Source organism: Chrysemys picta, chromosome 12 (assembly GCF_011386835.1).
Source record: "Chrysemys picta bellii isolate R12L10 chromosome 12, ASM1138683v2, whole genome shotgun sequence".
Classification (NCBI taxonomy): domain Eukaryota; kingdom Metazoa; phylum Chordata; order Testudines; family Emydidae; genus Chrysemys; species Chrysemys picta.
The window spans coordinates 38,913,765-38,929,304 of record NC_088802.1 but is presented as its reverse complement, the minus strand read 5'-3'; positions in this window follow the sequence as shown (position 1 = coordinate 38,929,304).

The window sequence follows — 15,540 nt, the reverse complement described above, 5'->3', positions numbered from 1 at the left end:
CTAACCAGCAAGCTTCTTATCACAGCTGTCTAAAAATGAATAATCCGAGCTCCGCTACACATGGGATTGTAAGAATTATTGTGACCAAATGTTTACACATTTTGTCTTCTTATGAGAAGATCCCAGAGAAGCAGGGCCGATAAGGCATCCCTCGCTCAGGATGTATCTTCCATATGGAGGTGGACTGGCTGGTGCAGGTACATGCCCCTCTCAGAAGTATGAACATGAGAAAAACAAGGATTGTGTTTTTAAACCCAATCTCTTCACTAAGGGAAAAAGGGCCAGGCACGAGGGATAGGCAGTTGGTCTGTCTCTGTACCCATTCTGTGATCTTTAAAGTCTTTCTCGGAGGCCTGTTACCACAGTTGATTTCAATCAGTAAGACAGCAGCATTCAAATGACAGAAGTGCAAGATTGTTAGAAATATCTTTAAATGCATTAAAAATTTGTGATCACTCAGATACTACGGTGATGGGGACCGGATCTGGGGAACAGCTGGATTAGATGACGAGGAAGATTCTACCAATCCAGGATTCTTCCCAGGGGTACTAGCAAGCATACCCTACCACACTGTACAGTGTAAAACTCGCTCCAATCAGTTTAATATACTTAGACATAGATTTTGATCAGAAAATGTTGGTTCAAAAAATAAATTTGATGATTTTATTTCTGAATCTCAACTTCTACTGTCCCACCAACAATTAGTATAAGAGTAGTAGTTGCTAGTTTTAATTTCCTGCTACTGCAAACATTTAACTTGATAAAAACAGAAAAGATACTTATCAATGTTTGTTTCTATCTGTCAAAATTCAGAGAGATGCACGGAATTGTCCCAAGCCTGGCTATAAAGCCTTATGACTTGTATACAGAACGTAACACACTCTTAATACCTTCAGTTTAGGCTTCTGACAGAAGAGGCCAAGTTCAAGGTTCCTGAATTATAACAATAGTCTAAATTCTGTGCTTTCAAGCCCTGCCAATTGTCCAATACCTGTGAACTGAAGTCCTTACTTCCACTCACACTGAAACAAGTGGGGACGCGCAGGATGAAAGCCAGGGCAGAATCTGGCCCAATATCTTTGCTCACTTGCCTATTCAGTGTGTGTTTAACTCTTCTGCTCTTCCCTTCTCTAGGATGAGATACCTGATAACCTGAATTCAGGACACACTTCAGGCAAGTGTAAAATCACAGGGTGCATTTGTACAGGAGCTCCTGGCCAAGTGACTCAAGCTCTACGAGTCTGAGTCCGTAGACCCAGGCTCTGAGACTCCCTGCTGCAGGTTTTTTGCCATGTAGACATACCCTTACATTATAATCCCCAGCTTTGAGCCCATCCCTCTGGTTCTGAAAGTGTCAAGTGGCCTGCCTCAGTTCTTACATAGCCACTTCATGGGACTTTGACAAAGTTTAACTAGCTCATGTTTAGTAAGTGCCAGGTATTTGATGTAAGCTCATTTTTAAACAGAAATAGCTTGTCGCTTTTTAAAAATAGCTACGACAAATGTCTAAGTATTTGCATTTTTTTTTAAATGAGCTAATACTTGGCACTTACTTTAGTAAAAACAGCTAAACTAAATAAATGTCAACTTATTAGCTCATTTTTTAAAAAGAGTCATTTTTCTTATTTATTTTTGGAGTATCTTCAGGCAATGGAATTTTTCTCTTGATTACATCTGTGATGATCCCATCAACTAGCTGATATTAAAGAGGAAGACTAGAAGGTTGCGGTGAACACTAATTCTGGGATAAACATGGGAACAACTTTCAATATATAGATACCCACTTTTGTGTCAGCGCCATATGGTACAGAAATACCTAGGCTCCAATTCTCCATTGCAAGTGGAGTGTGAATGCTAGTGCGGTACACTCACTTTGCATTGTGTAAATGACTGCACAAGATACAAGGTAACAATGAATAGGTCCCTAGCTTGTGATAATGGGTGGCAGAAGTTTCCCATTGCACTAATCACCAGGAGACATCTTTCTGCTATGAGAGGAGCTCACAATGGCATAGGTTACGTTTTACAATAATGATATAAATTAGTAGGCAATTCCATGAGCATATCACTAACTGAATTGGCGGATATTGTAAGGGCCTATTCCAGCTCCCATTGACTTGTATAGGAGCGGAGGGGGGACAGATGGAAAGTCACGTTATCTCTGCTGCAGGACGAAAAGGAGGGCCCACAGTCTGTATCAGGGAATGTGGTTGTCCAATTGCTACTTTGCTGCAGGGTGTTTTCCACTGTGTTGTGCCTTCCCTGCAATGCAGAGTGACATTTTCAAGGACACTGAATGAGAAGCATCTTTCACCCACCTGTTGCTGTTGCTTGATGTCAGGGAATGGGCAGCACAGATGTTAATTCTCTTTGTTCTTTTCTTTCCTTTCTTATGTGTCTTAAGCAGCTCCCATGTTCCACGCTCTGGCTCCTTGATACTGGCAGCTTGGGTAGCTCTGCTTTGAGCTTTCATGAAATCCTCATTAGCTGAAATGAAGTGGTGAGTTGGCATGACCTTCACAGTAGCACAAGCTTCTGGGACAACATTGGAGCCTGAAGATTTTAATCTCATATGGTTTTATCCAGATAATCTGGGTGGTGTTTTAAACTGGACATTCTTCTAACTCAGTGGTTCTCAACCAGGGGTGCACATGCTCCTGGGAGTACTCAGAGTCTTCCATTGGGTACATTAACTCATCTAGATATTTGCCTAGTTTTACAATAGGCTACATAAAAAGCACTAGCCAAGTCAGCACAAACTAAAATTTCATACAGACAATGACTTGTTTATACTGCTCTGTATACTATGCACTGAAATGAAAGTATAATATTTATATTCCAATTGATTTTAGAATTACACGATAAAAATGAGAATATAAGCAATTTGTCAGTAAAATTTGTGTGCTGTGACGCTCTTGTATTTTTATGTCTGATTTTGTAAGCAAGTCGTTTTTAAGTGAGGTGAAACTTGGCAGTATGCAAGACAAATCAGCCTCCTGAAACGGGTACATTAGTCTGGAAAGGTTGAGAGCCACTGTTCTAACTAGATGTTTAGGGGTTTCTTCCCACCATAACAGGGTAGATGGAAGATGTCAGGGAGAGGAGCATGGCTTAAATGTAGGCCTAATAATCATGCATTCCCAGGCTCTAATCCAGGTGTTGACAGAGTGGCCATGGGTAGCAGGTCATTTCTTTTCCCTACCTCAGTTTCCCTGTTTGTAAAATGGAGAGTGTTGCCATGGGACTGGAAAGATTCCATATTATTTTTTAGAAATCCACTCAAATCACCCGTCAGTTGTTACTTGCCTCCCTAAAGGCTACAGCTCCTCTCAATGCAGGGTTGGCTGGAAGCATTGTGTTAGCACCCAGCCCATCCTAAGTGCTGCTGTTTGCCTGTTACCAGGCTCTGGATAGCACTGATTCAGGTGCTGTGAAGGACATAGGGCTGATCTAGGGTAATGTATCATACTGTATGTGAGCCGGTTATTGCAGTAATTACTACATTGGGTTATTGGAAAGTTTGCTGTATGCGGGGGTTGATTTAGCTTAATAGCAGGACTATTATGAAACAAACTAGAAAGCAATAAAATGGATCCAGAGAAGCAACCTCCCAGTAAACACAGCAGGGGTCATTAAGACAGGATGCCTGAACTATTAACTGGGAAGATGCTACTTCTAGACACAGCCAAGTTACAGGATGTGCTTTGCCAATGCTGGGAATAAACAGCTCAAAAGCACCAGACACAGGTAAAAAGCCTCCCTGAGCAGATGCAGGCAGTCGTCAGGCCATTGTTTGTGGGGAACAGACTGACCCAATCCTCCGATTGGGGTTGGAAGGAGTTTGACCTTCCAGGGAGATGGCTTCACTCCTGTTGCGGTGATTAATCAATACTTTGGTTTCAAAAGGCTGCCTGGGCACCATATTCGCCACTGAGCATGGGCTCCCAAAAGGGAGACTTGCGGGTGCTGAACCCAGTCAGGCCTGCTGGGTAAGCAAGTTTGAATCAGAGATTGCTATAGCCAGGACCCTGTGTAAAGGTGGGAGAATCATGGGATTGTCCCCCAAGAAAGATGGAGGTATGAGACTGCAGGTGTGGTCAGCAGAGCAGCTGGCTCGTAACCCTAACAACACACACACAGTCATTAATCACACTGCTCTTCCAATGTGCCTCAATCCTGACCAGGGAGGGGCATTCAAAGCCCACAGGCTGTTTGGGCCCTGACTTCCCGGTTGAGACTTCCAGCAAGGGGGGCCACTTATAAGGTTCTGGTTATTAAATTATTCCTGCAAGCAGTAAATCACAGAGGACATTTATTGCTGCTGACTTCCTGTTCTTGTGTTTACAATCTGCAAACTGTCCTGTTACTTGAAGGTCAGTTCTTTAAACTGGAAATCTAAAGTCTTTGCTGTCCCATACGTAGCAACAAGCAGCTTGTAAGTGCAACCTAGTTATCCACGGACAGGCTGTCACAACACTCCGCAATTCCCTAGCCAGCTTCCACAGCTCCTTTCCTGCAGCAGCAAAAATGCTAGTAAAGCCATGCTTCTAAGGTAAACATTTCGATTTCTACAACCTCATAGGAGCAGTACAAGCAGCTTGTCCATGAAACATTTATACAGCAATTAAGAAGGAAGCGAGATTACAATTCATTACCTTTCATTAAAATGAATAACTTAGTTATCTACACTGGATATTTTATTTCCCTGCAAGAATCAAAGCATAGAGAGAACCACAGAAATCTTTAAACGCTGAGCAGAGCTGGCTGAAAGGTTTTGACCAACACATTTTCCTGTTATAAAATGCAATTGCATCAAAATCACCATTTTCCGCAGGAAAATATTGACTTCAATGCCACTTTTTATTTTTCTCAGAGAAAAATTAAAAAAAAAACCCTTTCAAAATGAATTTTTTAAATGAAAAATTTTGAATCAACATTTCTGGAGTGAAAATGGGGAGGGGAAAGAGAAGAATTACAACAATGGAAAACTAAATGTTTTCGTTTCCAAAAAACAAAATGGCATTAAGTATAAACAAAACAAATGTCACAAGTAATTGCTCGCTTGCCTTTTTCCATATACAGTACATAGATATTTGCCCCCTTATCTCATAGTGCATATGCACAGTCTTTAATTACAAAATGACATTCTTCCAGAAGACTCCTCCTCATTCAGTGCTTAGACTGGATGCACAAAGGGCAGAATTAAGGGTACATGGGCAATAAATCTGCTTTTCCTAACTTTTGAGTGCTTGACTTTGCTACCTATATAACATCTGTCTTATTATTTTATTTGTCTTACTGTAATGCCTAGGAGCCCCAGTCATGGACCAGATCCCCATTGTGCCAGGAGCTGTACAAACATAACAAAAAGACAGTCTCTGCTCCCAAGAGCTTACAATGCTATTTGGCAGCCCAATCCTCCAGGTATGTGCTACATGAGTGCAAAGCTGTCTAGTGGTGTTAGACTAGAGAATTCCTGGGTTCTAATCCTAATTCTGCTGCTGACTTACTGTGTGACTTTGGGCAAGTTACTTCCCTTCTCTGTGCCTCGGTTTCCCCACAAGTAAAATTGGGATAATACCTCTTCACTCAAGGGAGTTGTAAATTCGGAACACATTTTGATGCCCATCAGTGAAAAGAGACAATTTGGTTAATGACACTTATGTGCACAGCAGACTGATGTTCCAGTTAGAGATTAAGGGTCACAATGATTCATTGAAGCAAAACCTAGTGGACAGAGCACTGGACTGGGACGAAGGAGAACTGGGTTCCATTCCAGATCTGCCACTGGCCTGCTGAGTGACCATGGACAGGTCATTTTCCTTCCCTGTGCCTCAGCTTCCCCAGCAGTACAATGGGAATAATGATCTCAAACTTCTTCGTAAAGCACTTTGAGCGCTACCGATGAAAAACCACAAGATAAGAGCTAGGGATTAATAATTAATATTACTGAATGACCTCATGCCCCCTTTTGATTTGGGGTAATTGGTGTTTGATTTTTAGTGTTTGCCACTAGACGCTCTAAGTGACAGCTCAACCAACATGCAAGTAAAACCCAAAAGCCTGTCCAGCACTGTAAAAAAGACAGGGTTAATAATCATGAGAACCCCCACAACTCCCAACTCAGCCATCACTTTAGAAGGCACAGAAATCCAAGAGGGGAGTCAATGCAAGCGACTGAGGGCGTCCAGAAGGAAATAATGTCACAAATTTGGCAAGGCAACATCTGCATTCACCAGCATAAACAAACGTTCATCATCGAAAATCTACAATTTAAAGGTTAAACCCTGAAGCTTCATCTCAAACGTTGCTTCCATTTAACAGCTAGAATTGAAAGCTGGAAATCCCCTCCCCCCAAGTTAGACAGTTGTCTAAAAGCCTTCAAAGGCAAATGCCTCAGGAAAACACTAAGTATTATATTGAATTAATTTATAACAAATGCCAGAGATTGGGCAGAGTTCAACAGCACCTTAGCTCTAAAGTTAGCCAGAAAGCAGGTGGTAATAGCTGGGACATGACATGGGTTAAGAATGAAGCCAGCGCATCTCCCATGACAGGTGTGCCACTGGGCAGCTATGGGAACATGCAAAAGAGCCCGCTGCAAAGAGCGCTAGAAAGAGAAAGTTATGGGACTTAACAAAGGATGTGCAAAGAGTGGAGCCTTGTTCCAGCCCTAAATGACGGTTGATGCATGAGAAGGATTCGGACTAGGCTGTTTCACAAAAAGCAGTTTCCCCAGTTCACCGTAGTAATTTCATTATAGTCATGGTGACAGATTGTGATGTCAAATTCCCACTGAGAAAGCTGCTGCATGAGGAAGACGGAAACTTTGATGTAATTCATGTAGCCTCCTTAATAATCACAAATTTCAGCACAACAAATCATCACAATTTCAGCATTCCACGGGCTTTGTGATGTTTAGTTCTTTAGATTTTATTTTTTTAAGCTGAAGCTCTTTATTAAAATGAGTTCCTGATTCCTGTGCAGTCAGACTTGGGCTTCACACTGAACTGTATTTCTCAGCCTGGTCATAGGAGCATTCTGTGGATGTACTCGAAAGAGCATCACACTACAAAACTGGCGCCCCCGGGGGCTTGTGTGTTTGTCTCTTAAGGACTCCAGAGCACACTTATTCAGTTTACAAGTAACAAGCTTTTCTAACCACCAGCCCTTCAGTCTCTGTGGCACCCAAGATGTATGCTTTCTTGATGCTGTATCATAAGCCCATAAAGGTCTAAGATAAAGGTATACCTCTAATGAACCTTAACTCCACTCAAGTACATCTCCAATGGGCCAGAGTTAATGATGGTGAGACAATAAACCAGCCTGACTTTTAGATCCCAAGCTGAGTTTGCAGGGTTGGGAATTAGAATTTTTTTGTGTGGGTAAACTGAGCGAAAGGGTATCGAGAAATGGTTAAAAACAATAAGCACAGTGCCTCAGCAGAACAAGAGCACCCTGTGATTTCAGTGCGCTGCTGACTTCCATTCACTGACGCTCATTCATCCCAAGTGGCATTGAAAAGCTGTAAAGAATAACCGTAAAGCTTGATATATATTTATACTCTGAATCACATGTCAGTATTAATGGATGTGAATACGGGAGGAGGGGCGTTAAGTTCCTTTCATGGTCCTGTAAAAGATGAGGCAGATTATACAGAAAGTAGGGAAGAGCAAACACTGCCCAGGTTCATTTTCTTCCCTCTACCACCTAGGTATCCGACAATGGCTTAATGATTATCTTCGTTCTTTGGTTCATGTCGCAGAGTTGTGCAAATCTCCAAGAGCTGGGTTTTGTTTAATGCAGAACCATTTAGAAAAATGCTTCCTGCTCTTCGCTTTCTATCATGCAATGCCACTTTGCAATAGCTGATGAATACTGAATCTCACTGGGAGTGCATAACCCAGCCACCCACACCTAGTCTGTTTAGCACAAACTATGGTATATTTTTCCCTCTGCCAGATTGCTCCTGCCAAAGCCCCTTACTTAGAGGAAATATCACTACTATTCTGGAGGCAGAACATATTAAAGAGGAACGTTCTGTTCTAGGTGTAGCCTTCCTTCTGAGCAGTCTCTTCCCTAATGCTGGCAATATTCCCTACTCCCCCACTGATTCTTGCACATATAGGGGGAAGTTTCCCATACTCTCCATTCTAGCACATCCATCCTCAGGCTACACAGCCCTCTACTGCTGGCATAGCATCCTTTGCTGATGTAGCCCTCTGGCACAGTCATGGTGATGCAGGCACTATCTATTCTGGCATAACTATCTCAAGGGTAGCAGCATGTACAGTGGGTAGCGCATAGCGCTGGTAATCAGCAGACCTGGGCTCTATTCCCAATTCTGCTTTTGGTCTATTATGAAAATGGATAAGTCACTTATCTTCTCTGTGCCTCAGTTTCCTCCCCAGATGCACAACAGGCATAACTGTCCTGGCAGGAGTCACCAGCTGGTGCTGTTACATAGAGTTGCACTAGTTTTTTCTTAGCACTGTTCAGTCTTTGGAAAAAATGTAGCATTGTCATTAGCTTTGTGATCCAGTTTCTTTTGGGGAAAAGTTGCAGCAAGCAGCAGGAGATGTTGCCTTCTAACTAGAGTCAGCTCTTGGGGCAGAGCTGCTTCCTGAGAACGAGGCCCTGGTGTTTTGGCTGAGATTCCTGAAAGAGGAGGTTGCCTGGGTGCTGTTGGCCGCTCTGTTCCACGCCTGGTGTATAGTGGGTATTTTCTTAGCACTGATTCAGAATCACCGATTTGTCTCTCAACCGGAAACTGACCAGCAAATCCCTGAAATATTCTGTGCTTAGCAGAGGGGCAACAATACTTGCACACCTTCATAAAGTGCCTTGTGCTGCTTAGAGAAAAAGGGCTAAGAAATAATTATTGTATTATTATCCCAAATTCCCCATCCTCAGGGCTGCCACAACCTCCTTCTTTTTCCCTTGTTCTGTTTATCATCCTGTTTTTGATCTGATGGCCTGCAGGGAGGTGGGAGGATTTCTTAAACCCAGAACTTTAAGACAGAATCACTAAGTATGGATTCATTTTTTACTAGACTTGTCTTTTAACACTACACAGCAGTGAGGTTGCTCACACAACAAAGATAAAAAACAAAATCCAAAAAACACAAATGCTTTGAAACAAACCCTAAAAGGTACCAGTGTGCTGACCCTCTTTAGCTTAAAACTAAACAGTCTTCAACTCTGACCCCTAAACAAGAAAAGATTGTAGAACAATTTTGTGTAGACAAAAAGATGAAATGAACAAAGCAGACATGAAGGTTACCCAGGTAGCAGAAAAGCCGGGCCAGTAATATTAGCGATGTCTACACTGATTCAAATTGCCTCAGATTCATTAGTCTTTGTATAGCTCATGTTGTTGCTGAGCAATTTCTATTCCACATGATGATTCTCTGAGTGAAAAAGCATCTCTTGTGGACTTAAGTGAATTCAGCCTTGGTGAGAGAAGCCTGTATTGGCCTCTGAAATTTTCCATTTATCCAATCAGTGCCTGCCACACACTGCCCTGCTGATTTGCCAGAACCACAGTTCTCTCTGATCAAATCAGCCCTATGCCTCTGTTTAGACTACCAGTGACTGGGTCAATTAGTTTGAAATACGGCGATTTTGTATCACTGACAGCTGTTCCCTGGGAGCTGGACTGAGATCCACCAACTCATTTTACTCAGGCCGTAAGGCTCAAATCTTCAACAGCATTTCCGTATTGATTTCAATGGGAGACAGGCACCGACACACCATTAAGGATCTCAGCCCAGATCTACATAGGGACCTATGCAGTGCTGTGATGAGCATCACAGCACCTAGACAATCACAGGAACACACTGTGATCCAGAAAACCTCCATTAGGCCCCTGCGCTCCCCCTAAATGAATGGGGCAAGATAGGAGCCTTAGAATGGGCTCTACAAAACTCAGCACACTAGGTGGTGAATCACTTAAACTAGCCAATGGGAGATGCTGCTGAGAGGGGTGTGTGCTAAGTGCTCTAACTATGAGCTCTTCTGATATCCCACAGGCTTGGCCCCATGGCCCCTCCATGAAGGGGATGCTGTGGGGCAAAACCTGAGCTCTGCTGCGACCCCCATGCACCAGGTAGCAATGCCACTCCATTTTCTTCCCACCATCCCTTTTGTGATGGAAGGGCCACGAGGCCAAACCTGAGTGGGCAGTGGGGCAGCCAGCACTGCTCCGCCTTGCAGCTGCAATAGTATCTGAACTAGACCAGCTGGAGCTCAGGTTGGACCCTACTTGGACCCTAATCTGACCCAACCAATGGCATATGTAACATGCCTATGGCTGCAGGCTCCATTGCCAGTCTCCTGAGACATTCACTGGGAGATAGTTCTTGAGAAAGTTCACTGGGATTAACATTTGCTGTGAGCTGACAAAATCCATTGTGTGTGCACTCCAGAATGCTGGTTCACTAGAACATGGGAGGACATTCCTGTGTCATGGAGAAACCTACCAGCGTGAAACATAGCAAATATGGTGCATTTTTATTATCTGGTCACCACATATTAAGCTTTCCAAATCTACTAATATTTAACCAGCCAATCTAATATCCTCCATACTGACTGCTAAGAATCCACAATATCCTGCTATCTTCAATTATGATTATTGCCTATGAACTGAAATTAGTTCACATCCCTGTTATTTTTGTATTAATGTTAATTAGACACATGTATTGCAATTATACTGCATTTGTGCCCACTCTCGAAACAGTACAGACTGTTTTCTGTTCAGGGCTGCCAAAATTGTAATTTTAATAGACGTTGTTTTCCCAGCTACCACATGACAATAAGTCTTAATATTGATAATAAAAAAGGAAACTTCAATGCCTTATTCTCTAATGGTAAACAAGATGATCAAAGGAACTAGCAGTTTAAAACCAAACCAAATATTTACCCCTTCAGTTCCTGTTTATAAGAATATAGACGATCTCCAATTACTTGAAAGGGGGAACTGAGCAATGTGTGGTAAACTGATGTCTTGTCTTGATAAATGAGAATAATTACTGGCACTCTCTTATCTTGTTGATGAACTCCCCCAGAGAGCTCCAGAATTAAATTGTCCTCTAATTGCATCACAGCTTGAGTTCCAACAAGCACCTTCGGAAATCTGCCAGAACACTGCTTGAGTTTAGCTTCATTACTTCCCACTGAAGATGATTCAGGCCGATTGCCTTCATTCACAAAACCAATGAGCTGAAATCCATTTAAGGTGCCACTGCCTCCCGACTTTGAGCTAAAGATCCTGGAAGTCAGAGTCTGATTCCCTAAATGGAAGAAGAAAGCCCCAAAGGTGTCCTATCCTTAGTAGAACGTTGCTTCTTACAAACTAACAGTGTCTTGCTCGGAGAGGCACATCATTCAGCATCTCCTTTTAGCCCCACCTTGCATTAAACCAGCATGCTTTCCTTGCTGTTTTCTCAGAATGATCCTTCTATACTTTCTGGGGTAGTGTTTGAAGATATAAGATTTAATTCTCCTTTTGCCTGCACCAGTGTAAATCAAGGTGAATGGAGTTACACCACTTGCAGACCATTGTAAGAGCAGAATTGGACCTCTGCCTATTATTTATTCAATGCAACGTAAGTTTAGCAGTAAATTATAGAGCACCGAATTGTCATCTCAGTGAAAGAAGAGTGGGAAAGTATAACATTTTGGCTGTATAGTGGCATCTTCCATTGCAGGAAGGTGTGCTTCTGTCGTGTAACTTGCACCTGGATTGGTTATAGGTGCTTTAAAAGTGTGAGAGACTCATTAGGCAGAAATAAGTGTATTCTTAATAAGATTCAGTTCCATGATAGATGGTACCTGAGTTAGGAAAGTTCTAGCGAGTGAGTACAGTGGAGGAAGGTGTACTGGCTGAATTGCAATAAGGATTGTACATTGACAAAAGGGAACTGAATTAAGGTTGCACAAGCAACCTTAACTCTGGCATTTTCTAACTATTGAGTGCTTGACTTTTTTCAAAGCTTAACATACTTTTAATTTGTCATAATTTCCTATTTTTTTAAAACAAGAAACTGGAAAAAAAATAGAAATTCCATCATGTGGAATCATAGTGACCTCCAGCTTGAGTCAACAGTAGCATTCAGATCTTTAGCTTCACACCACAGACCATCACTAGAGCTAACAAAGTCACGGGTAGCAGTAGTAGATTGTTATCCTCTATGTGGACCAGTCACTATGTTATGCTTATAAGAATCACACGGGAGCTTTTTCAGGGGAAAAGGCAATAGGCCGCATTTATTGAAGATACAACAATTAGCATATGCATTCAATCACACCACACACACACACGTTCTGTCCCGCCAGTCAATGTTATAGTTATCAATCCAGAGTCCAGATCAATCTAATGACCAGCTAGGTTGATCGGGGTAGGTAGGAGCCAGGTTCTGTTGGTCTCAACACGATGCTCCGGGGAAGTCTTGGCAGGACGAACCCAAAGTTTAATGGCAAGGCACTCTGTTTATATAGTGATTTTCCTTCATTGGCACCAATGAGTTTTGCACTTGTTTTCTTAAATTGTTTTTCTCATCCTTTATCTTGTTCTTTCATCAAGTCCCTCAGGGAGTTATGCCATGCTGGTTTTGATCACAGCTATCTTGTCCCCATTGATAGATGCCTGTCTCATCTTTAGAGTCGTCAATCTGCCCTCCTCTGATATTTCAATAGGGGCATGTTGTAACCTCCTAGCACCCTTGTGTCCGTCTCCGGTGCTCCCTAGAACATCTGGTTCAGCGATGGCCTTCACACTTATATCTGAACACCCGTTCCTCATTCACACACAAAACAGAATTAATTTTACACAGAACATTTTGAACAGGAACGTCAAATTGCACTGCAGAAGAAAATCATTCATGGCATTCTTTTACTTATTTTAAAATGCTAAGCCTATAACAAAGTGGTGACTCCCAAAGGTCTGTTACTACCTTGAAATCAGTCCAGACACACAGAAATTCTGGCTGATGCATCTCTACCAATGGCTGTTAGGCCATTCCTTTCTGCTATTCAAAAAGGGTGGCTGGCAGGATATGGTCAAATCATACATCAATACATTTAATACATGCTACATTAATTTAGAATGAAGGATAAAGAATAATAAGATAATAAACAAAATACAAACAATAAATCCTACTACTACAACTGGAGGGGAAATGAGAAACACTACCAGTGGGTTTCACAGCTATTTGCTGACAGCAGAGGAATGCAGAGACTCAGGACACCTGGGTTCAATGTGAGCTTCTCGAAGGGAATGTTAACTAGTGGTTTGAGATCCTTCTACCCCTGTACCCTATTCTGCCTCTGCTTTGCTCTGGTACCACACACACACACACACACACACACCCCTGGCTCCTGCACCAGCTGCTCCTGTACAACACCCTCCATCCCCTGCCACACACACACACCGGCTGCTCCTGTACAACACCCTCCATCCCCTACCCTCCTTGCCCTCTGCACCTGTATACTCCCACTGGTCCCCTTGGCACCAGGGCCGGCTCTAGATTTTTTGCCGCCCCAAGCAAAAAAAATTTTGGCTGCCCCCCGTCCCAGCCCTGGGCTCCTCGCCGCACCCCCTTGCTGCCCCAGCCCTGGGCTCTCCCCCCCCCCGCCGCCCCAGCTCTGGGCTCCCTCATTCCTCCCCACCATTGTCCCTCTGTCAGGTCTGGATCCCCACTTTGAACTTTAGGGTACAAATGTAGGGGCCTGCATGAAAACTTCTAAGCTTAACTACCAGCTTAGCTCTGGTTCGGCTGCCACCATTTCAATGGATTCCCTCCCTGGGAAGCCTTGAAAAACCTTCACCCATTCCCTGGTGAAAACAAATCCAAACCCCTTGGATTTAAAACAAGGGGAAATTAACCATTCCCCTCCTTCCTCCCACCAACTCCTGGTGAATCAGTTCCAACCCCCCCTGGGATCTACAACAGGGAGAAATTAACCATCCCCCCTCCTTCCTCCCACCAACCTCCTGGTGAATCAAGATCCAAAACCCCTTTGGATCTAAAACAAGGAAAAATCAATCAGGTTCTTAAAAAGAAGGTTTTTAATTAAAGAAAAAGGTAAAAATCATCTCTGTAAAATCAGTATGGAAATTAACCTTACAGGGTAATCAAACTTAAAGAGCTCAGAGGACTCCCCTCTAGTCTCAGGTTCAAAGTACAGCAAACAAAGATAAACACTCTAGTAAAAGGTACATTTACAAGTTGAGAAAAACAAAGGAAAACTAACACGCCTTGCCTGGCTATTTACTTACAAGTTTGAAATAGGAGAGACTTGTTTAGAAAGATGTGGAGAACCTGTATTGATGTCTGGTCCCTCTCAGTCCCGAGAACGAACACACTCCCAAACAAAGAACACAAACAACAGCCTTCCCCCCCCCCCCCCCAAGATTTGAAAGTATCTTGTCCCCTTATTGGTCCTTTAGGTCAGATGCCAGCCAGGTTACCTGAGCTTCTTAACCCTTTACATGGAAAAGGATTTTGGAGTCCTCTGGCCAGGAGGGATTTTTATAGTACTGTACACAGGACAGCTATTACCCTTCCCTTTATAGTTATGACACCCTCCCACACACCTTCTGCCGCCCCAGCCCTGGGCTCTCTCCCCCCCCCACCTGCACCCTCCCACCGCAGCCCTGGGTCACTGGTAACTCGCTCCCAGGGCAGGTCATTCAGCAGGAATTTTGCATGTGCACAGAACACAAACAGGATTGGTTCCCATGTGGTTACAGAACTGCAGTAAAGTGGAACAATTTTCAGCTTGTGTGATTGGAGGATATCTGGATGCATATTATAAGACTGTCCTCCATAAATGAGGAAAAGCTGAGGTGCCTTTATTATTCTTTTGTTCACTCTTTCTTTCTATGGGAATTTGCCAATGTAATATTACTGTCTTCCTTTTAAACAAACAAACAAAAAAAGGCACTGGCTATTGAAAATAGCAATTCCAGTCCTAATAACCACTGGGAAGCATTTCTTGCTCAATTTTATCCTACTTTTTCTACAGCAAGTTACAGTGGATCAGTATATTTGATTTGGGAGAAATGAAGTAACAGCCGCGCAAACTGAGCTTGAGCACTCCTGAATTTTGAGGTGTTCAAATCTGGAAGGCAGGTGCTGGGGGGGGAGGGTGTGGCTCCACGGGGGAGCACGGCAGCATGTATGCAGCACTGTGTCTGGCGCCGCGTGGATCCAGACACGCTGGTCTGAGTGGCACGGTAAGGGGGCTGGGGGGTTGGATGGGGCGAAGGTTTGGGGGGGGCAGTTGGGGCAGGGAGAAGGGGGGTTAGATGGGTCAGGGGTTGGGGGGCAGTCAGGGGACAGGCAGCAGTTGGATAGGCATGGGAGTCCTGGGGGTTTGTCAGGGGACAGGTAGGGGGTGGCGTCCTAGAGGGGAAGTTGGGGGGGGGTCTCAGGAGGGGGCAATCAGGGGACAAGGACCAGTGGGGCTTAGATAGGGGGTGGGGTCCTGGGGAGCAGTTGGGGCAGGGGTCCCAGGAAGGGGTGACCAGGGCACAGG